General features: G+C 45.1%; 1 protein-coding gene across 1 annotated transcript in view; it reads left to right on the forward strand.

Moving 5' to 3' along the window:
* dlgap1b (discs, large (Drosophila) homolog-associated protein 1b) overlaps window positions 1-22,730 on the forward strand; it is a 280,337-nt gene that overhangs the window by 58,204 nt on the left and 199,403 nt on the right. Inside the window, exon 2 of the mRNA XM_061922258.1 lies at window positions 19,455-19,532. The gene's annotated coding sequence lies outside the window, so the exon portion shown is untranslated. The remainder of the gene's footprint in view (window positions 1-19,454; window positions 19,533-22,730) is intronic.

The raw sequence follows: 22,730 nt of genomic DNA on the forward strand, positions 1-22,730 counted from the left end.
TGGATTATTTTACAATTTGATTATTTCACAATCTGACTGATTTAGGGTTGATTGTAATAAAAAACTATATATTTATATTTATTTATTTTTATTGTGTGTGTGTGTGTGTGTGTGTGATATATATATATATATATATATATATATATATATATATATATATATATATATATATAATGAAATCAACTTTTCATACCTTCAGCAACCTGCTGATCTATATTTGACATCTGCATAAATCCTGAAAAATTGCGCGCATCCGACTTTATAGTCCGTGCCAACTTTGCCGTCGATGTGTTTCTTCTTTTTCTCTATCTTCTTGTTATGGGACATTCTTCCTCCGCTGTTGCCATTTTTTAAATAAAGTAGCGTAAAGTACTTACTTATATCTGTCAGTAAACTCGCCGTGAAAGGGCTAAAACATACCGGTGTAGTGAGTTTACATTATTCACCCAAGGAACTTGTTATGTATGCAGGAGGGAGTTGACGGCACAGACACAAGGGGGCGTAGTTGCTCTATGAGTTTACATTATTCATTGAATCCTAAGGCGTTCTCTCTTAGAGATAGAGTGAGAATCTCTGCCATCCGGGGGGAGTTCAAAGTAAAGCCGCTGCTCCTCCACATCGAGAGGAGCCAGATGAGGTAGTTTGGGCATCTGGTCAGGATGCCACCCGGTGTTTAGGGCTCGTCTGACCGGTAGGAGTCCACGGAGAAGACTCAGGACACGTTGGGAAGACTATGTCTCCCGGCTGGCCTGGGAACGCCTAGGGATCCCCCGGAAAGAGCTGGACGAAGTTGATGGGGTGAGGAAAGTCTGGGCTTCCATGCTTAGGCTGCTGCCCCCGCGACCCGACCTCGGATAAGCGGAGGAAGATGAATGGTCAGACGGTTTTTCATGGGAAACATTTCCGGCCTTGTTGTTGTTTCCAGATGAGGAGGCTCTGCTCCGTTAATGATTGAGTAAAGTCTGAATGTCATTAGAAACAATTAGGGCCATTTTTTGACAGTTCTTCCACTCCCGTCCTTGCACGCTACACCGCTGCGACAAAGATGACGGGGAGAAGACGCTGCCGAAGGTGAGCCACGTAAATAAGATCTGAAAGCGGCTTGGAGATGATCTGTAAAACATCATCTATGCAACATTTTGACCACAAAGAAGTGTTATCAATCTAGAATTAAAAAATATATATTACCGTGTGACCAACTTCTCAAGCTGTCGTGCGGGTTCCAACGACCTTCAAGGAAGGACATTGCGTCGGCACGTTTAGACTTCTTTATTTTTCAATAAAGACTGCTTTTCAGCTGCTGCTTTTCCTCTTGCCTTTCTTCTTCGGGCGTAGTCACCTCTCTCGAGCTCTCAGTGTCTCTCTCTCCACGTCAGCTTCCCTCTGGCTCCTTCTCGTCTCTCCGCCTCTCTCCCCAACGTTCACGGCTGTCGCCCTTTTAAACAGTGCGAGAGGATTACTCAATTGTCCCCAGGTGCGCGATCCACGCACCTGATCTCGATTTGCGGCGTCGCTCCTGACATGCCCTGCCTCGACGCTCGCTCGCCGTCCACGCCTCCTCGCCGCAAACTTGGGCCGGGCTACGGCGCGCCCTGCCTCGCTGTCGGACTGCGGGCCACGCCTCCTCGTCGCCATCTTGGGCCGGGCTCCGGCGCGCCCTGCCTCGCTGTCGGACTGCTGGCCACGCCTCCTCGCCGCCATCTTGGGCCGGGCTACAGCGCGCCCTGCCTCGCTGTCGGACTGCGGGCCACGCCTCCTCGTCGCCATCTTGAGCCGGGCTCCGGCGCGCCCTGCCTCGCTGTCGGACTGCTGGCCACGCCTCCTCGCCGCCATCTTGGGCCGGGCTACGGTGTGCCCTGCCTCGCTGTCGGACTGCTGGCCATGCCTCCTCATCGCCATCTTGGGCCGGGCTCCGGTGTGCCCTGCCTCGCTGTCGGACTGTGGGCCACGCCTCCTCGCCACCATCTTGGGCCGGGCTCCGGCGCGCCCTGCCTCGCTGTCGGACTGCTGGCCACGCCTCCTCATCGCCATCTTGGGCCGGGCTCCGGTGTGCCCTGCCTCGCTGTCGGACTGTGGGCCACGCCTCCTCGCCACCATCTTGGGCCGGGCTCCGGCGCGCCCTGCCTCGCTGTCGGACTGCTGGCCACGCCTCCTCGCCGCCATCTTGGGCCGGGCTACAGCGCGCCCTGCCTCGCTGTCGGACTGCGGGCCACGCCTCCTCGTCGCCATCTTGAGCCGGGCTCCGGCGCGCCCTGCCTCGCTGTCGGACTGCTGGCCACGCCTCCTCGCCGCCATCTTGGGCCGGGCTACGGTGTGCCCTGCCTCGCTGTCGGACTGCTGGCCATGCCTCCTCATCGCCATCTTGGGCCGGGCTCCGGTGTGCCCTGCCTCGCTGTCGGACTGTGGGCCACGCCTCCTCGCCACCATCTTGGGCCGGGCTCCGGCGCGCCCTGCCTCGCTGTCGGACTGCTGGCCACGCCTCCTCATCGCCATCTTGGGCCGGGCCTCGGTGTGCCCTGCCTCGCTGTCGGACTGTGGGCCACGCCTCCTCGCCACCATCTTGGGCCGGGCTCCGGCGCGCCCTGCCTCACTGTCGGACTGTGGGCCAAGCCTCCTCGCCAACATCTTGGGCCGGGCTACGGCGCGCCCTGCCTCACTGTCGGACTGCTGGCCACGCCTCCTCGTCGCCATCTTGGGCCGGGCTACGGTGTGCCCTGCCTCGCTGTCGGACTGCTAGCCACGCCTCCTCGTCGCCATTTCGGGCCGGGTTACGGTGTGCCCTGCCTCGCTGTCGGACTGCGGGCCACGCCTCCTCGCCGCCATCTTGGGCCGGGCTACGGTGTGCCCTGCCTCGCTGTCGGACTGCGGGCCACGCCTCCTCGCCGCCATCTTGGGCCGGGCTACGGCGCACCCTGCCTCGCTATCGGACTGCTGGCCACGCATCCTCGCCGCCATCTTGGGCCGGGCTACGGTGTGCCCTGCCTCGCTGTCTGACTGCTGGCCACGTATCCTCGCCGCCATCTTGGGCCGGGCTACGGTGTGCCCTGCCTCGCTGTCAGACTGCGGGCCACTCCTCCTCGCCGCCATCTTGGGCTGGGCTACGGTGTGCCGTGCCTCGCTGTCGGACTGCCGGCTCTGCCTCTCCACAGAGCGCTTTAATGCGCCCTATAAACCGGTGCGCCTAGTAAATAAGAACAGATAAAAAATAGAGCAGTGCGCCTTATAATCCGGTGCGCCCTTTGGTCCGAGACAATACGGTAGTCTCCTTAAAGACGCCTTGTCTCAGCAGCAATCAATGCACTTTAAAAATCCTTCATAAAAGTGTCCTCATTTGTCAGCCTTCTCACAGAAAACTCAATCAATGGGTTCACCCAGAGTAGCGGGGAATAAATTGAATCGGGGTTGCGGCCGCTGAACCGCGTTTTCTTAATTGGCACAGGATTAGTCCGCATTGATTCGGCCGCCCTGTGTGCGCGCTTAATCACTAAGCCCCACTGCCCACCCTTCGGCGTATTTGCATGCACACCGAGCCCCTCCGTCAATCATTCTCAGTCTTCGGAGGAAATCACCTGGACCAGGTTTGCTTTTTACTCACACGTCTTGTTAGTGTTTACCGCGGTCTCGCTACAAAGCGCCTAATGGCTGACACCCGCCCCGAAATAAAAACGATGTCTCGTTCAGGGGGAAAAAAATGCTCTGATAGACAGCCGCCGCCACTCTGAAGGAGTGGGCCGCAGTGATGAGAAGAGACGGGGCGAAGATGGTGAGAGATTGTCTGCAGGGGGTGAGGACGCCGCTCATGTATGAGAGAACCAACAAAAGAGTGCATGAAAGGAAAGAAAGTAGGCTTATTGCAGAGATAGCCTTGAAAAAGAAAATGACGTATAAAAAGACCCCGAGACTATTCTCTTCCTCCACCGCTCCAGTCTGACGGTTATATACATTTACTAGCACCGTGCTTCTCAAATAGGGGGTAGGGGGGTTGCCGTGTTGTTATTTGTGTCCGCTCTCTGCCATTCATCTATCCATCTCGAGGTCGGGTCGCGGGGGCAGCAGCCTAAGCAGGGAAGCCCAGACTTCCCTATCCCCAGCCACTTTGTACAGCTCCTCCCGGTGGGACATAGTCTTCCTGGGTCTTTTGGTCCTCCCTGTGGCCTCCCACCGCTTGGACGTGCCCTAAACACCTCCTTAGGGAGGCGTTCAGGTGGCATCCTGACCAGATGCCGAACCAACCTCATCTGGCTCCTCCTCTGTGGAGGAGCAGCAGATTTACTTTGAGCTCCACCCGGATGGAGGACGTTCTCACCCTATCTCTAAGGGAGAGCGCCGCCACCCAGTAGAGGAAACTTATTTCGGCCGCTTCTACCCGTGATCTTGTCCTTTCGGTCATAACCCAAAGCTCATGACCATAGGTGAGGATGGCAACGTAGATCGACCGGTAAATAGAGAGCTTTGCCTTCCGGCTCAGCTCCTTCTTCACCAAAACGGATCGATACAGCGTCCGCATTACTGAAGACGCCGCACCGATCCACGATCCATTCTTCCCTCACTCGTGAACAAGACTCCGAGGTACTTGAACTCCTCCACTTGGGGCATCGTCATTTCGGCCGCTTGTACCCGTGATCTTGTCCTTTTGGACATAACCCAAAGCTCATGGCCATAAGTGAAGATGGGAACGTAGATCGACTGGTAAATTGAGAGCTTTGCTTTCCGGCTCAGCTCCTTCTTCACCACAACGGATCGATACAACGTCCGCATTACTGAAGACGCCGCACCGATCCACGATCCACTCTTCCCTCACTCGTAAACAAGACTCCGAGGTACTTGAACTCCTCCACTTGGGGCATCCTCATTTCGGCCGCTTCTACCCATGATCTTGTCCTTTTGGTCATAACCCAAAGCTCATGACCATAGGTGAGGATGGCAACGTGGATCGACCGGTAACTGGAGAGCGTTGCCTTCCGGCTCAGCTCCTTCTTCACCACAACAGATCGATACACCGTCCGCATTACTGAATACACCGCACCGATCCACGATCCACTCTTCCCTCACTTGTGAACAAGACTCCGAGGTACTTGAACTCCTCCACTTGGGGCATCCTCATTTCGGCCGCTTGTACCCGTGATCTTGTCCTTTCGGTCGTAACCCAAAGCTCATGACCATAGGTGAAGATGGGAACGTAGATCAACAGGTAAAGTGAGAGCTTTGCCTTCCGGCTCAGCTCCTTGTTCACCACAACAGATCGATACACTGTCCGCATTACTGAAGACGCCCCAACGATCCATGATCCACGATCCACTCTTCCCTCACTCGTAAACAAGACTACGAGGTACTTGAACTCCTCCACTTGGAGCATCCTCGTTTCGGCCGCTTGTACCCGTGATCTTGTCCTTTTGGACATAACACAAAGCTCATGACCATAGGTGAGGATGGGAACGTAGATCGACCGGTAAATTGAGAGCTTTGCTTTCCGGCTCAGCTCCTTCTTCACCACAACAGATCGATAAAGCGTCCGCATTACTGAAGACGCCGCACCGATCCACGATCCACTCTTCCCTCACTCGTGAACAAGACTCCGAGGTACTTGAACTCCTCCACTTAGGGCATCATCATTTCGGCCGCTTGTACCCGTGATCTTGTCCTTTCGGTCATAACCCAAAGCTCATGACCATAGGTGAGGATGGGAACGTAGATCGACTGGTAAATTGAGAGCTTCGCCTTCCGGCTCAGCTCCTTCTTCACCACAACGGATCGATACAGCGTCCGCATTACTGAAGACGCCGCACCGATCCACGATCCACTCTTCCCTCACTCGTGAACATGTCTCCGAGGTACTTGAACTTCTCCACTTGGGGCAGGGTATTCATGTTAGAATCATAAACAAGCCTGCAGCTAGGTGGCATCGGTGCTCATTCCAACCAAGGGGCTCCCCTTTATACCCAGTAGATGTAGGAAGTACCTTTTTTTCCAGACCAGAGGGCTCACCGGATTATCATTCCAGACTTTACTTAAATCAACAACGGAGCCGCATCTTCTCATCTGTGGCTCACTAGGGCAACAACGCCGGAAAAGTGTACAGAAAAAGTTAAGTTAAAGTACTAATGATTGTCACACACAACCTACCGAACTCAGGGTGGACACTCTAACCACTAGGCTACTGAGCAGGTCAGTGGCCTTAGAGGTGGTTAGAGTTCGACCGGAACTCTCTAATAACTAAAGTTCTTTGGGTGAATAATGTACACTCACTACACCGGTATGTTTTAGCGCTTTTATGGCGAGTTTACTGACAGATATAAGGAAGAACTTTACGCTACTTTATTTTAGAAATGGCAATAGCAGAGGATAATTGTCCCATAACAAGAAGATAGAGAAAAAGAAGAAGCTTATCGACAGCAAAGTTGGCACGGACTATAAAGGTGGAAGTGCGCAATTTTTCAGAATTAATGCAGGTGTCAAATACAGATCAGCAGGTACCAGAAAGTATGAGAAGTTGCTTTCGTTATTATTTATATATATATATATAAATAAATCATAGCACAACACGCCCCTTTGTGTCTGTGCCGTCAACTCCTTCCTGCATGCATAACTAGTTCCTTGGGCGAATAATATAAACTCACTACACCAGTATGTTTTAGCGCTTTCATGGAGAGTTTACTGACAGATAGAAGTGACAACTTTACGCTACTTTATATTAGAAATGGGAACAGTGGAGGATGAATGTCCCATAACAAGAAGATAGAGAAAAATACGAAGCTTATCGTCTACGGTGTCTCCACGGACTACAAAGGCGGACCCGCGCAATTTTTCAGGACATATGCAGATCCCAAATACAGATCAGCAGGTACTAAAAGGTAGGAAAAGTTGCTTTTGCATAATATTGCGAAACAAAATGCCAGATAGTATGTCTTACCAAACGAGTATGACGATCTTCCTGGTAGAGGGGGTATCCCTTTATAGAGGATGCCTATGCATGACTTTGGGAGACTGGTGAACAAACAGTCACAACACGATCCTTGACAGATCTTGGTCAGGGTCCAGTGGCATGGAGTCCAAGACGACTGGGGACCCTTTTCTGCTGCAGCCTTCTTCGCCATCCCAGCCGTTGTGACGTTCCATAGGGTTAACAATCTTTCTCCGCTTGTTCCACCGTCGAGTTCTTGGGTTATTTCACCATAATTGGGCCCACATGGATGTGGGGGTGCCTTCCTCCGCCATCGCAGCAGTTGTGGTGGTTTTTACAACTACCGTCTTCCGCCAGCTCCGCCCTTGAGGTCTTCACTTTACCCTTGGCTAGGGGGCAGTCGGGTACTAGTCCTTTGCCAAGGGTAACAGTAGTAAAGGGGTTAACTTCCTAGTGCCCCAAGACCCCCATAGCTGAGCCTACACTGCCGGATGCACTTTAACGTCATGCCCGTAATGATACTGGTATGTTGAAGCACAGTACAATCCATCAAGCGGCGCGGCTTCGTAGCTTACCAAAGTCGTATTGTTTTATATTTTCAATGGAACATATAAAATGGGTTGTATTCAGGAGACATATTGCAGTCTACACCTATATCTTATGTGTGACTGCCATCTACTGGTCACATTTATCATTTCACCATGTACCAAATAAAATAGTTTTGAGGTCGGTAAGCACAACCAAAAGTATTCCGTACATTAGGCGCCCCAGGTTATAATGCACACTGTCGATTTTTGAGAAAATGAAAGGATTTTATGTGCGCCTCATAGTCCGAAAAATCTGGTAACCTTGGATAAAACTGTGTACGCACGCACAACACTTAAGACTTTCAGCATATCGGTGTGTGGATCTCAATCAATTAATCAATCAATGTTTATTTATATAGCCCTAAATCACAAGTGTCTCAAAGGGCTGCACAAGCCACAACGACATCCTCGGTTCAAAGCCCACAAAAGGGCAAGGAAAAACTCACAACTAAATAACGGAATGGATTAAAAAGAAGTCCAACAATATACGAACTCGATGCAGTTTGAGAGGTTGTTGAAACTCAGTGTTTACAAAGTATAAAGAAAATAATCTCCTTAAGTCGGGGGTCGCTTAGCGCCGCCCTAGTGGCTCTCTGGAGCTTTTTCAAAAATCTATGAAAAATGGAAACAGATCAGGAGAAAAAAAAACATTAAAATATTTTTTTTGTTTTAATATGGTTTCTGTCAGAGGACAAACATGACACAAACCTCCATAATTGCTATAAAGCACACTGTTTTTATTAAACATGCTTCACTGTTTCGAGTATTTGGCGAGCGCTGTTTTGTCCGACTAATTTAGGCGGTCCTTGAACTCACCGTAGTTTGTTTACATGTATAACTTTCTCCGACTTTCTAAGACGTGTTTTATGCCACTTCTTTTTCCGTCTCATTTTGTCCACCAAACTTTTAACGTTGTGCATGAATGCACAAATATGAGTTTTGTTGATGTTATTGACTTGTGTGGAGTGATAATCAGATAGCTTGCAGTCACTGCATGACTGCAAGCTAATCGATGCTAACATGCTATTTAGGCTAGCTAAAAATGTACATATTGCATCATTATGGCTCATTTGTAGCTATATTTGTGCTCATTTGGTTTCTTTTAAGTCTTCTTAATTCAATCTCATGACAAACTATCCTTTATTTTTTTGCGGCTCCAGACATATTTGTTTTTGTATTTTTGGTCCAATATGGCTCTTTCAACATTTTAGGTTGCCGACCCCTGCCTTAAGTAAATCATAACTGACTTGAATATTGATGAAGAGAAGTGTTTTATTTTGAAATCCCTGATGTAATTATGCTCCGAATTGACAACAGGAAGTGAAAATACGTGTAAGTCACTGCTACACTGCAAAAACTGATATCTAAGTAAGATTAAATATCTGAAATAAGGGTGATATTTGCTTATTCTTCTTACAAAGCAGATTTTATGTTAGAATGTTTTACTTGTTTTACATGTTTTGGTGCTAAATGATCTCAGTAAGATATTACAGCTTGTTGCTGAGATTTGATGACCTACATTGAGTAAAACATGCTTGAAACTAGAATATCATTTGATGCAAAGCTGTGTCATTAACACTCACTGTCATGTCTTTGTGATCATGTTCTGTTTAGTTATGTTCCGTTTTGTTTTTGACTCCATTAGTTCTTGTTTTTGCGCACCCTGGTTTGTTTTTGTTTCCATGCCTACCAATCAGTTCACCTGTTATGTGTTCACGACTCACGCAACTGTCATCACTGCACCTATTAAAGCCTGTAGTTGCCAGGCAGTCAGCCTGGCGACATCACCCTCTATCACCTCCTAAAGTTTCCAGTTTATTCACAATACCATATAACAATTACAGTAGTGGTAAAATGTCATCATCATCATTTAAAGATGTTGGTATGTGAAAGGGTCCCCCAAATAAGCTAAAAGAAGCTTTTGACAGGGGGTCCAGAGTACAGTATATATATATGGAAAGATGAAACATGGCAGCAAGCACAACAACAAAAAACAAAAAAAAATTAACAACAACACTTTATAATAAACACAAGATAGTAGTACCAATGCAAGCATATACATACATACATACATTCATACAACCATGCAAAACCCAACAGTAGACTACCCTACATGAGGCATTAGAGATAGGTGGTTAATAGGTAAGTTTTCAGTTTCTTTTTGAAGTTGGAGAATGGATACAGCATCTTGAGGCTCTCATTAAGCTGGTTCCAAAACTTTGGTCCTCTGCATACAACACTGTGAGCGGTACAATCCAGTCGACGATGTTTACCTGTTATCAGATCTAAGTTCCGGGTGTTGTGGGCATGCTGGGGATGGTAGATAGGAACCAAGCTACAGAGCCTAAGATTCAGCCTGTAAATGACTTGATAGGTTAAACAAGCCTTTTGATAAATATTGAACTCTGTCAGTCTACACAACCATGTTGTCTATGTTCCTTTCTCATTCCAAGTAAGTTTTTCGTTGTTCATGCCATAGTGCAAGTTTTTGTTTTATGTCCATAGTTTTGCCCTCGTGATAATTTTTGTTTTCTTATCCAAGTTTTTGATCCTCTGCTGAAAGCGCCTCTCGTTTGTACCCTTTTTTGAGTTATTAATTAAAAGATGTCCTTACCTTCACGCCATGTCCGTTCCAATCACTTTGCACCTCGGGAAAACAAACCACACCATAGTTTAGTCTTGACACTCACAGGTATAAAAATACTTTTTTAAAGTAATAATTTCTTATGTCAAGATAATGGCACCAGCGTTTACTTCATTTAAGAATATTTTTCAACATATTGCGCAAATAATGTCTCGTTTTTTTCTACCAAGAAAAGTGCACTTATTAGTGGGAATATACTTATTTTAAGGTATTTTGGGGTTCATTGAGCTTAACTAATTTGACTTGTTTTGGAAAGTCTTGACAGGCCCAATTTTCTTGTTCTATTGGCAGATAATTTTGCTTAATTCAAATAAAATACCCCTTTTATTTATTATTATTTTATTTTTATTTTTATTTATTTATTTATTTATTTCATTTCCATTTTCTACCGCTTATTCCCTTTTGGGGTCGCGGGGGACGCTGAGAAAAAAAAAATAAAAATAAAAAATAAATAAAAAATAAAAATAATAAAAATTAAATTAAATAAAAAAAAAAATAATAAAAAAAAAATGTATTTATTTTTTTAATTTATTTAATTTTATTTTTATTTTTATTTTATTTTTTTATTTTTTTTGTTCTTGTTTTTGGACCCTGACTTTTTGCAGTGTATGAAGTGGAAAGGGGATTGGATTGAAATCGACTTTGCTTCTTCCAACTGCTTTTCGGGCATGTTGTAAAGGGAAGTGTGAGACACAACCAACACATTCGCATGCACAGACCGGTAAAATGTTCTGCAAAGGTCGCTGGAAGGACTGAGCCTCCTCCCCGCATTACACACGCACGCACACACACAAGCTCACGTTGTCTGTAGGGCCGGTCCCTCCGCAGGTGCCGCACGCATGCACTCAGGGTTTTGCCAGCCACAAAAAAAAAAAAAAACGACGGAAGACTCTTCATTCGCGGTCCTAATCTTTTTTTTTCCTTGCTATCCGTTGCATTTCTAAATGGCTGTCACCGACGGTTGCATCATCACGTACCACACCACCCCCAGCAAAGTCCTGTGTGAAAAATTGGCCCCTCTAATTCCAAACAGCAAATATGACACATTTTTTTTTTTGTTTTTGTTTTTTTTTCATCCTCCAAAGTTGCTCGTTGTCAAACTTGCGTCCGAGCTTGTGTGTTCTTCTTCGACACGCCGTAACCCCTTGGTCAAAGCGTATTTCCGCTCCACATACCTTTTTAAATAGCCAGGCGAATTGCCCTCAACATGAAAGTTGCATTGTGTACGTTATGCCGCGTCTTTCCCATGATGCGGGTGAGTCCATAACGGCATAAATGGCTGACTGGATGATTGTGTGAGCGTATTTGATTTTAAGGGGAACTGTGATGAGCCGTTGCCCGGGTCATGTCTTGTTTTAAGACTACCACGGTGAAACAGGGGTTAGTGCACGTGCCTCACAATATGAAGGTCCTGAGTAGTCCTGAGTTTAATCCCGGGGTCGGGATCTTTCTGTGTGGAGTTTGCATGTTCTCCCCGTGACTGCGTGGGTTCCCTCCGGGTACTCCGGCTTCCTCCCACTTCTAAAGGCATGCACCTGGGGATAGGTTGATTGGCAACACTAAATTAGCCCTAGGGTGTGAATGTTGTCTATCTCTGTTGGCCCTGTGATGAGGTGGCGACTTGTCCAGGGTGTACACTGCCTTCCGCCCGAATGCAACTGAGAAAGGCTCCAGCACCCCCCACGACCCCAAAAGGGATGGATGGATGGGTAGTTCTGTTTCAGTTTGTGTTTGTTGGTTGACATGGGTGCTGATTATTTTCACCTGCTTAGTGTTCGGGACGCTCACCTGCTCTGAGGCACTAATCAGAGAGCTATTTATTCCTACTTTACACCACACTCGGTCTGGCTGTTTTGTTTTCTCCTGCGACAAGTTATTCCTTTTGATTCCTGTTTCTATGTTAGCTTTCCAGTGCTAGTGTGTGTATGTATATATATATATATATATATATATATATATATATATATATATATATATATATATATAATTATTATTATTGTATATATACAATATATACATACACACACACATATATATATATATATATATAATAATTATTATTATTATTGTATATATACAATATATACATACACACACACACACACACATATATATATATACACACACATTTTTGCATTTATATGCATACATACAAACACATACAGTATATATATATATATATGTGTGTGTGTGTGTGTGTGTGTGTGTGTGTGTGTGGATATATATATATATATATATATATATATATATATATATACACACACATATATAAAGATATATATTGTGTGTGTATGTATATATACACATACACACATATATATATATGATGTATAAATATATATATATATATACATATATATCTTTATATATATATATATATTTATACATATATATATATATATATGTGTGTGTGTGTGTGTGTGTGTGTGTATGTATGTATGTATGTATATATATATACATATATAATAATCATATATATATTTTTTTTCCCTCTTTTTTTCTTCTTCCTTCTCTTTCATCAACCCAGCTAATGATCTATTTTCATCCTCTTTCTTGTCTTTTTTTTCCTCAGCGACATGCACACAATCAGTCTTAGAAGCATGTGCTGTGTGTTTGTGACGTCTGCTGGCAAATAATATGTCCCTGCTGCTCATCCAAACCCTCATCATCATCATCATGCTCGCGTACGCCCGGTGTGAGTTTCAGTGGGCATGACGATCATGGCTTGGGTTTTCAAATGTACTAAAGATGGTGCTTGATGGCGGTCCAGGCTGCTGCAGCCTGCTGACTCACTGTCAGGTCTCTGAGGTGGGGAAAAAAAAAAAAAAAACCTGCAAGGCTCTCCTCAGCCTCATCCTCAACTTCAAAGCATGCCCTGATGGATTCGAAGTCCTCCTTTCTACATAGACCCCCCCGGAGCACCTCCTCCCTAAGGTGCAGAGGTCAAACTGCCTCATCTTTTATGTATCACTTTGCCACATTGATTGTGCCGGAATACATTTATGAGTACAAAGAGGCTTATTTCACTATCACACGACAGCATATGGACACTTTTTTTTTTCCCCCTTTTCATTTGACAGCCCTCTTCAATTTGTTGCTCTTTCCTCTTGTCCTGGTAGATCTCTCTTCTTCTTTCAAAGCTTCACCCTGTTGGTATATGCCTGAAGATGCAGCGCAGGAAAATTAGGTTTTGCATAAAAGAACTGCACTTTTTATGTAAGCCAAGGACGCGTATGTTTTTTCTTGTTTTTGCATTCTAAATCGTCAATAAAGGCTAGCAAAAGTCAGCCAAAAATGGAGTTAATGGTCGTCGCTCTATTCCACCTATAAAACACTTTTTAAAAAGATACAAACACCTCCATTGTCAGGTTGAGTTTGTGACGAACCCCAAGGGGGCGGCATGGCGTATTGGGTAGAGCGGCCGTGCCAGAAACCTGAGGGTTGCAGGTTCGCTTCCCACCTATTGACATCCAAATCGCTGCCGTTGTGTCCTTGGGCAGGACACTTCACCCTTGCCCCCGGTGCCACACACACTGGTGAATGTATGATGAATGAATGATAGGTAGTGGTCGGAGGGGCCGTAGGCGCAAACTGGCAGCCACGCTTCCGTCAGTCTACCCCAGGGCAGCTGTGGCTACAGATGTAGCTTACCACCACCAGGTGTGAATGAATGATGGGTTCCCACTTCACTGTGAGCGCTTTGAGTATCTATCAATAGAAAAGCGCGATATAAATCTAATCCATTATTATTATTATTATTATTAGATGCAGAGAAGGCGGCAGGCATCGTGCAGGTAAACATGATTTAATTTAACCCTTAAACAGGAACAAACAAAAAGGTACAAACAAAAGGCGCACACAAGGCGGAGAACAAACTTGGCTATGACCAAAAACTAGCACAAAGGCTAACTGTGGACTAGAAACAAAAACACTTACTGTGACACGAAGGAACTATGGCATTCACAGAGTGAAGAGAAGTAGACACAGCTACAACGATAAGTATTAATCACATTGACAGGTAGGGGTGACAATAATCCAGCCCTGACTGGAGGACAAAGCAGGTTTAAATAAGAGCGGGCTGATTGACACCAGGTGCGGCCAGGTGCCAATCAGCCGCAGCTGAGGGGAAACAGCGCTCAGGGAGAAAAACAGGTAACGGACAAGGAAACAAAGACAAACGGAGAGGAAAAACTAAAACATGGCCAAGCTGTCAGGACAAGTCTGACATCCATCAATTTATATGCATGCTTTAAGTATGTAACGTATTAACAAAAACATCCATAATAAAGTAAAAAAAAAAAAACACAATACAATGATTTGCACAAACCTTTTCATCTTATATTTAATTGAATAGACTGCAAAGACCAGATATTTAATAATCCAACCGAGAAACTGTATTTTTTTTTTGCAAATAATCATTAACTTCAATTTTAATGGCAGCAACACATTGCAAAAAAAGTTGTCACATGGGCGTTTTTTTACCACTGTGTTACATGGCCTTTCTTTATAACAATACTCAATAAACGTTTGGGAACTGAGGAAACTAATTGTTGAAGCTTTGAAAGTGGAATTCGTTCCCATTCTTGTTTGATGTACAGCTTAAGTTGTTCAACAGTCCGAGGTCTCCGTTGTGGTATTTTAGGCCTCCTATTGGGCCGCGTATTTTCAACGGGAAACAGGTCTGGACTACAGGCAGGCCACACTCTTTTACCATGAAGCCACGCTGTTGTAACACGTGCAGAATGTGGCTTGGCATTCTCTTGCTGAAATAAGCAGGGGCGCCCATGAAAAATATGTTTCTTTGATGGCAATTTATGTTGCTCCAAAACCTGTATGTAAATTTCAGCGTTAATGGTGCCTTCACAGATGTATAAGTTACCCATGTGTATTTTTTTTTTTAAAAACATGCCTCAAAACAGCAGCTTGGAATTTGGGACATACTCTCATTGAGAGAGCATGAGGAGGCTGAGGTGGGCGGGGGTGAAGAAGGGGGTGGGTGATATTCTAGCATCCGGGGCATTTGTTCTGTTGTGTTACGGTGCGGATGTTCTCCCGAAATGTGTTGGTCATTCTTGTTTGGTGTGGTTTCACAGTGTGGCACATATTTGTAACCATGTTAAAGTTGTTTATACGGCCACCCTCAGTGTGACCTGTATGGCTGTTGGCCAAGTATGCATTGCATTCACTTGTGTGTGTGAAAAGCCGTAGTTATTATGTGATTGGGCCGGCACGCAAAGGCAGTGGCTTTGAGGTTTATTGGCGCTCTGTACTTCTCCCTAAGTCCGTGTAACACTCCGTACGTTTTAAAAAGTGATACATTTTACTTTTTGAAACGGTAATTTCCGATATTACATTTTAAAGCATTTATTGGCCGATAATATCGGACTGCCTATATTATCGGGCATCTCTTTATGCAAAATTGGCTGCATTTCATATGTTGTGTTGTTCCAGACCACAGCAAACATTACCTCGCTTGCCAAAGATTGTAATAAATCTATTAGAAGAAGACAGCCTGCCGTTTCCTTTAACTTGGACACACACATCTTTACCTCTAAACCAGTCATTTCAGATATTACCGGTATATTGTTGGGAAAAGTATCGTGGTATATTGCCTTATCAATGTTTGTTTTTTTGTTGTTTTTTTGCATCGATACCCAAATTTGTAGTATTTTTACCCAGAATGTAAAGAATCCAAGTCATGTTCAAAGTCCTCATGTGTACAGGGACATATTTCCTGAGTTTATAAACATAATATACATTAAAAAAAACAATTGTTATGATGCCAAATATTATCGGACATCTCTTTATGCAAAATTGGCTGCATTTCATATGTTGTGTTGTTCCAGACCACAGCAAACATTACCTCGCTTGCCAAAGATTGTAATAAATCTATTAGAAGAAGACAGCCTGCCGTTTCCTTTAACTTGGACAGACACACCTTTACCTCTAAACCAGTCATTTCAGATATTACCGGTATATTGTTGGGAAAAGTATCGTGGTATATTGCCATATCAATGTTTTTTTTTGCATCGATACCCAAATTTGTAGTATTTTTACCCAGAATGTAAAGAATCCAAGTCATGTTCAAAGCCCTCATGTGTCCAGGGACATATTTCCTGAGTTTATAAACATAATATGCTAAATATCAACGTAATCGTAGTCGTAACGACGAGATACGTGCCTGTACTTGGTATCATTACAGCGGATGTCAGGTGTAGATCCACCCATTGCGTTTGTTTACATTGTAGTGTAAAGAAGCATGTTTAGCAATTCCCCGTCCTGCAGGGATGATACTTGAAAGAAACTTACTTTATTTGTCGCCACGGAGGCGAGGATTAGTGATTTAAAAGTAGCTAAAACAAAGTGTATGGATGTTAGCCGCTAGCGAGCTAGCTTGCTATGTTTTAAAACACCTCTTGTAGAGCTGCGTTTCAGTGCTATAGCTTCACTTTTATCGTTAGTTTTTAAGCCAAAATGCGTCCGTTCCCCCTTTTCCGTCTACACACCGTGTCTGCTAGTAAGTACTCTGTGATTGTGCGCTGCCGAACATGCTCCTTTTTTTTTTTTTTGTCAATGGTCGTATTATCGTTTTTAGGACATATTGTGATATATGTCACACCAGCCACGATAAATAAAGATCACGAGTTGTTAATGCTTTCATTGTCAGGTTGTGTTTACAGAAGTCAAACGTTATTTTAACAACCCCCCCCCCCCCCCCCTAAATCTGTTTGGCACCCCAGCAGAGTGTGAAATTGAAATTCCTCCCAGCGGACGTGGAGTTGTTGACAGTGAGGCGAGCGCCAGCCAGATGTGGAAAGTCAACTTTCAAGTGGAGTTGTTGGCTTTTCTCCCACCGGGTGTGCCGTATCGGACCACGCGCATTGGAGGAGCATTAGTGATGGGCGATACGGTCACATATTTTTGATTTGATACCGAAGACTTCAGCATTGTTTTTCCTTTTACTACAATGAAACACATAGCAAATACTGGCTATTAGAGATGCGCAGATAGGCCATTATATCATCCGCATCCGCATCACCAAAGTCGTCATCCACCCGAACCAACATTTTATCAGGACCGTACCCGCCCGCCAACCGCCCGCTGAAATACATCAGAGGTTGTCCGCCTTTACCACTCACAGAGCTATTTAAACCTGTTTCACAGAGTAATGAAGACAATTGGAGCCGCTAACGTTCCCGCGACTATCCAATAGCGTTCATCCTGATTCTAAGAATATGGGCGTGCTGTGAAGCCATTGCCTTTGACACCTTCAACAACATGTACGAACCGATTGTTGGTCCGGCAACATGTTGTGTGCAGCTCCCGCAATTACGCGTTCAAGATTGAAAGGCATACTGGGTGATACAGAATACACTGATGGTTGTGATATAAACAACTTTAACACTTACTAATATGCGCCACACTGCGAAGCCACACAGTACAAGATTGACAAACACATTTCGGGAGAACATCCTCACAGTAACACAACATAAACGCAACACAACAAATACCCATAATCCTTTGTATCCGTGACACTTCTGAATATATGTTACACACTCGCGCCCCTAACCCCGCCCACCGTACCGACGCACGGGGGGGTGGGGGTGGTGGCGGGGTTTGCTGCTAGCGGGATGTATAAAATAGTCAGGACGTGTCATGAATACAAAGGATTATGGGTATTTGTTGTGTTGCGTTTATGTTGTGTTACAGTGAGGATTTTCTCCCGAAATGTGTTTGTCGTTCTTAATTGGTGTGGCTTCACAGCGGGGCGCATATTACTAAGAGTGTTAAAATTGTTTATATCACAACCATTAGTGTACTCTGTGTCACCCAGTATGCCTTGCAGTCGTGTGCGCGTTACCGCGGAAGCCGTACACAACATGATGCTGGACTGACAAGCAGATCGTACATGTTGTAGTAATCGACAAAGCCAATGGCTTCATAGCACGCCCTAATACTTATTATCTGGGTGACTACCGGCAGTCATTCAGAAGAATAATAGCGTCTCTTATTGTCTTCTTCGCTATATGACACGGGTCTTAAATGGCACTTTGAATGGCAAAGGATACCGATCACAGAACCATGCATATCAAATATTTCCGGATGGTTCAACCGCAACCCGCCCGAATCTAATTAAAATCTTTTTTTTTCGTCATGTCAACCGCCCGACCCGCGGTTTATCCGCGGACTCCGCGGATAAGACCGCAAACCGCGCATCTATACTGGCTATATAATACCTACTAGTCGGGGTCCACGTTAATCCCCCCACCCCCCCCCAGCCTGGCTAACTTGGCAGTAAGAGGTTATATGTGCTCATTGTTCTTCCACCTTAGAAGTGGGTCAAAATCTAGTTTTTAATGCAATATGGACTTAAATCTGCTGCTATAAAAACATGTGTTATTGCTTCAGCCGAGGAAAGGCTGCTTGAATGCGGTGGTGACGCTTCAAACGGGTTAGCATGTTTGACGTGTTGTCAGAAGCATACCCTACTGCTGTTGAACAATGTCAGCAAACCTCCGTCCTCCATTGTCTTACCGCAACCGAAGTTTTCCCAAACGGGAGATGTTAACGAGGCAGGAGGGTCTTCCAGCTCTGGCTTTTACATGTTGTAGTAGCCCGGTCGTTGCTAGCATGCGGTGTGTTGTGCCTCGGTGTGCATTGTTTACACAACCTGCGGTACGCTACTTAATATGTGTGTGTGGAAACTCGTTTGGTACACCTCTGAACCGAACCGAAACAGTTTAATACAAATGCACATACTGTTACACTCCTACTATTTACACAACTTCACTGGTTTAGGGATTTGTAGTAAATTTACCATTAATAAATGTGATCGGTCTCAGTATCGGTACAGGCAGATCTCACTCATTAATGGTCGGTATCGAAATCGTCAATACGATAACCTGAGTTCAGTATGCGGGGAAAAAAAATAATCTTAAAAGGAGAACGCCGCCTTCAATTATCTCTTCCGTCCTCGCCCTGGCCACAGATTCTCTTTCTCAGGCCGAAGAACAGAAGAGCCGGGGATTTACGCTCAAGCCGACCGATCGGCGTGATCGCGCGGCCAAACACGACTGATCCTCGCTCGCGTTCCCACGGCCGCTTTTAATTTCTTCTAATCTCACCGCTCGGCTCCGAGACGGAGCGTTTCGATTATCTTTTCAGGTCCGAGCGTCGGGGATTTGGTGTGCTTTTTGCCTTTTTATTTTTTATTTTTTATTACGTACGATTATATCCAAATGAGGATTCAGCCAGAGCTGTTTTCAGATTTACTGCTGATGACTCGCTCGAGTGTTGATTGTGTTGTTTTGCCGGCTTGCAGGTGGAGAGATGTGCAGGCACGGAGGACAAAGGCGGCCAAATTGAACACAGCCCCGGAAAGATGAGACAATAAACGCAGGTCAGTGTTCAGACTCGGGATACCTCAACTTAGTCGCTTGGTTGGTTCTGTGATGGACGTCTCGACTCAAAACGCTTCTATCTCAAACGATTGCTCCTCTGGAAATTTAACACGGTAGTTAATACTATGATCAATGTGGGATATAAATAATAATGGAAGTATAACTGTTTTATTAATATCTCGATATTTTTAGGCCATGTCACGATACACCATATAAATCTCCATATTTTTTCATTAGACTTGAATGAAGACTTGATGCATACAATCACAGCAGTATGATGATTCTATGTGTCTACATTAAAACATTTTTCTTCATACTGTATTAAAAGCCTACTTATATGAGATTTTCTTATTTAAACGTGGATAGCAGGTCCATTCTGTGTGTCATACTTGATCATTTCGCGATATTGCCATATTTTTGCTGAAAGGATTTAGTAGAGAACATCGACGATTAAGTTCGCAACTTTTGGTCGCTAATAAAAAACCCTTGCCTGTACCGTGACGTCACGGGTTGTGGTGCTCCTCACATCTGAACATTGTTTACAATCATGGCCACCAGCAGCCAGAGTGATTCGGACCGAGAAAGCGGCGATTTTCCCATTAATTTGAGCGAGGATGAAAGATTCGTGGATGAGGAAAGTTCAATCAATCAATCAAACAATGTTTACTTATATAGCCCTAAATCACTAGTGTCTCAAAGGGCTGCACAAACCACTACGACATCCTCGGTAGGCCCACATAAGGGCAAGGAAAACTCACACCCAGTGGGACATCGGTGACAATGATGACTATGAGAACCTTGGAGAGGAGGAAAGCAATGGATGTCGAGCGGGTCTAACATGATACTGTGAAAGTTCAATCCATAATGGATCCAACACAGTCGCGAGAGTCCAGTCCAAAGCGGATCCAACACAGCAGCGAGAGTCCCGTTCACAGCGGAACCAGCAGGAAACCATCCCAAGCGGAGGCGGATCAGCAGCGCAGAGATGTCCCCAGCCGATACACAGGCAAGCAGTACATGGCCACCGGATCGGACCGGACCCCCTCCACAAGGGAGAGTGGGACATAGAAGAAAAAGAAAAGAAACGGCAGATCAACTGGTCTAAAAAGGGAGTCTATTTAAAGGCTAGAGTATACAAATGAGTTTTAAGGTGAGACTTAAATGCTTCTACTGAGGTAGCATCTCGAACTGTTACCGGGAGGGCATTCCAGAGTACTGGAGCCCGAACGGAAAACGCTCTATAGCCCGCAGACTTTTTTTGGGCTTTGGGAATCACTAATAAGCCGGAGTCCTTTGAACGCAGATTTCTTGCCGGGACATATGGTACAATACAATCGGCAAGATAGGATGGCGCTAGACCGTGTAGTATTTTATACGTAAGTAGTAAAACCTTAAAGTCACATCTTAAGTGCACAGGAAGCCAGTACAGGCGTAATGTGATCAAACTTTCTTGTTCTTGTCAAAAGTCTAGCAGCCGCATTTTGTACCAACTGTAATCTTTTAATGCTAGACATGGGGAGACCCGAAAATAATACGTTACAGTAGTCGAGGCGAGACGTAACAAACGCATGGATAATGATCTCAGCGTCTTTAGTGGACAGAATGGAGCGAATTTTAGCGATATTACGGAGATGAAAGAAGGCCGTTTTAGTAACGCTTTTAATGTGTGACTCAAAGGAGAGAGTTGGGTCAAAGATAATACCCAGATTCTTTACCGTGTCGCTTTGTTTAATTGTTTGGTTGTCAAATGTTAGAGTTGTATTATTAAATAGAGGTCGGTGTCTAGCAGGACCGATAATCAGCATTTCCGTTTTTTTGGCGTTGAGTTGCAAAAAGTTAGCGGACATCCATTGTTTAATTTCATTAAGACACGCCTCCAGCTGACTACAATCCGGCGTGTTGGTCAGCTTTAGGGGCATGTAGAGTTGGGTGTCATCAGCATAACAGTGAAAGCTAACACCGTATTTGCGTATGATGTCACCTAGCGGCAGCATGTAGATGCTGAAGAGTGCAGGGCCAAGGAACTCCAAGGAACTGGGGAACTCCACACGTTACCTTAACGTAGTCCGAGGTCACATTGTTATGGGAGACACACTGCATCCTATCAGTAAGATAAGAGTTAAACCAAGACAGGGCTAAGTCTGACATACCAATTTGTGTTTTGATACGTTCTAATAAAATATTATGATCGACGGTATCGAAAGCAGCGCTAAGATCGAGGAGCAGCAACATAGATGACGCATCAGAATCCATCGTTAGCAATAGATCATTAGTCATTTTTGCGAGGGCTGTCTCCGTGGAGTGATTTGCCCTGAAACCGGATTGAAAGGTTTCACATAGATTGTTAGACGCTAAGTGTTCATTTAACTGCTCCGCAACAATTTTTTCGAGGATTTTTGAAATAAAGGGAAGGTGAGACACCGGTCGGTAGTTTACCATGAGGTCATGATCGAGGTTAGGTCTTTTAAGAAGAGGATGAATAACCGCTTTTTTGAATGCTAGGGGAACAGTGCCCGAGGAAAGTGATAAGTTTATAATATTTAGCACTGATGAACCTAATAATACAAAGAGCTCCTTGATCAGTTTCCCAGGAAGAGGGTCAAGTAAACATGTTGTTTGTTTTATTCCATTTACACGTTGTAACAATTCCTCTAATGTTATTTCCTCAAAACGAGAGAAACTATTTTGAAGGGCAGTATCCGCCGTACATCAAAGTCGCTGCCGTTGTGTCCTTGGGCAGGACACTTCACCTTTCCCCCCGGTGCCGCTCACACTGGTGAATGAATGATGAATGAATGATTGGTGGTGGTCGGAGGGGCCGTAGGCGCAAACTGGCAGCCATGGTTCCGTCAGTCTACCCCAGGGCAGCTGTGGCTACAGATGTAGCTTACCACCACCATTGTGTGAATGAATAATGGGTTCCAACTTCTCTGTGAGCGCTTTGAGTATCTAACAATAGAAAAGCGCGATATAAATCTAATCCATTATTATTATTATTATTATTACCTGAAAGTTGAATGGCTGTGGCGAACGCTAGTGTCTCTGAAAGAAGCCGAGGAGCCAAGATAGCAGCTGCCTTTTTGAGCTGCAGGAAGGAGGTCCCATGATCCACTGAAGTCTCCGGTAAGAGCCGACTTAATATCACAATTTTCCCATCCAAAAACTTGCTGGTTGACGTAGAGAAACATGTTCGCTTG

This window comes from Nerophis ophidion, linkage group LG15, assembly GCF_033978795.1.
Source record: "Nerophis ophidion isolate RoL-2023_Sa linkage group LG15, RoL_Noph_v1.0, whole genome shotgun sequence".
Taxonomy (NCBI): domain Eukaryota; kingdom Metazoa; phylum Chordata; class Actinopteri; order Syngnathiformes; family Syngnathidae; genus Nerophis; species Nerophis ophidion.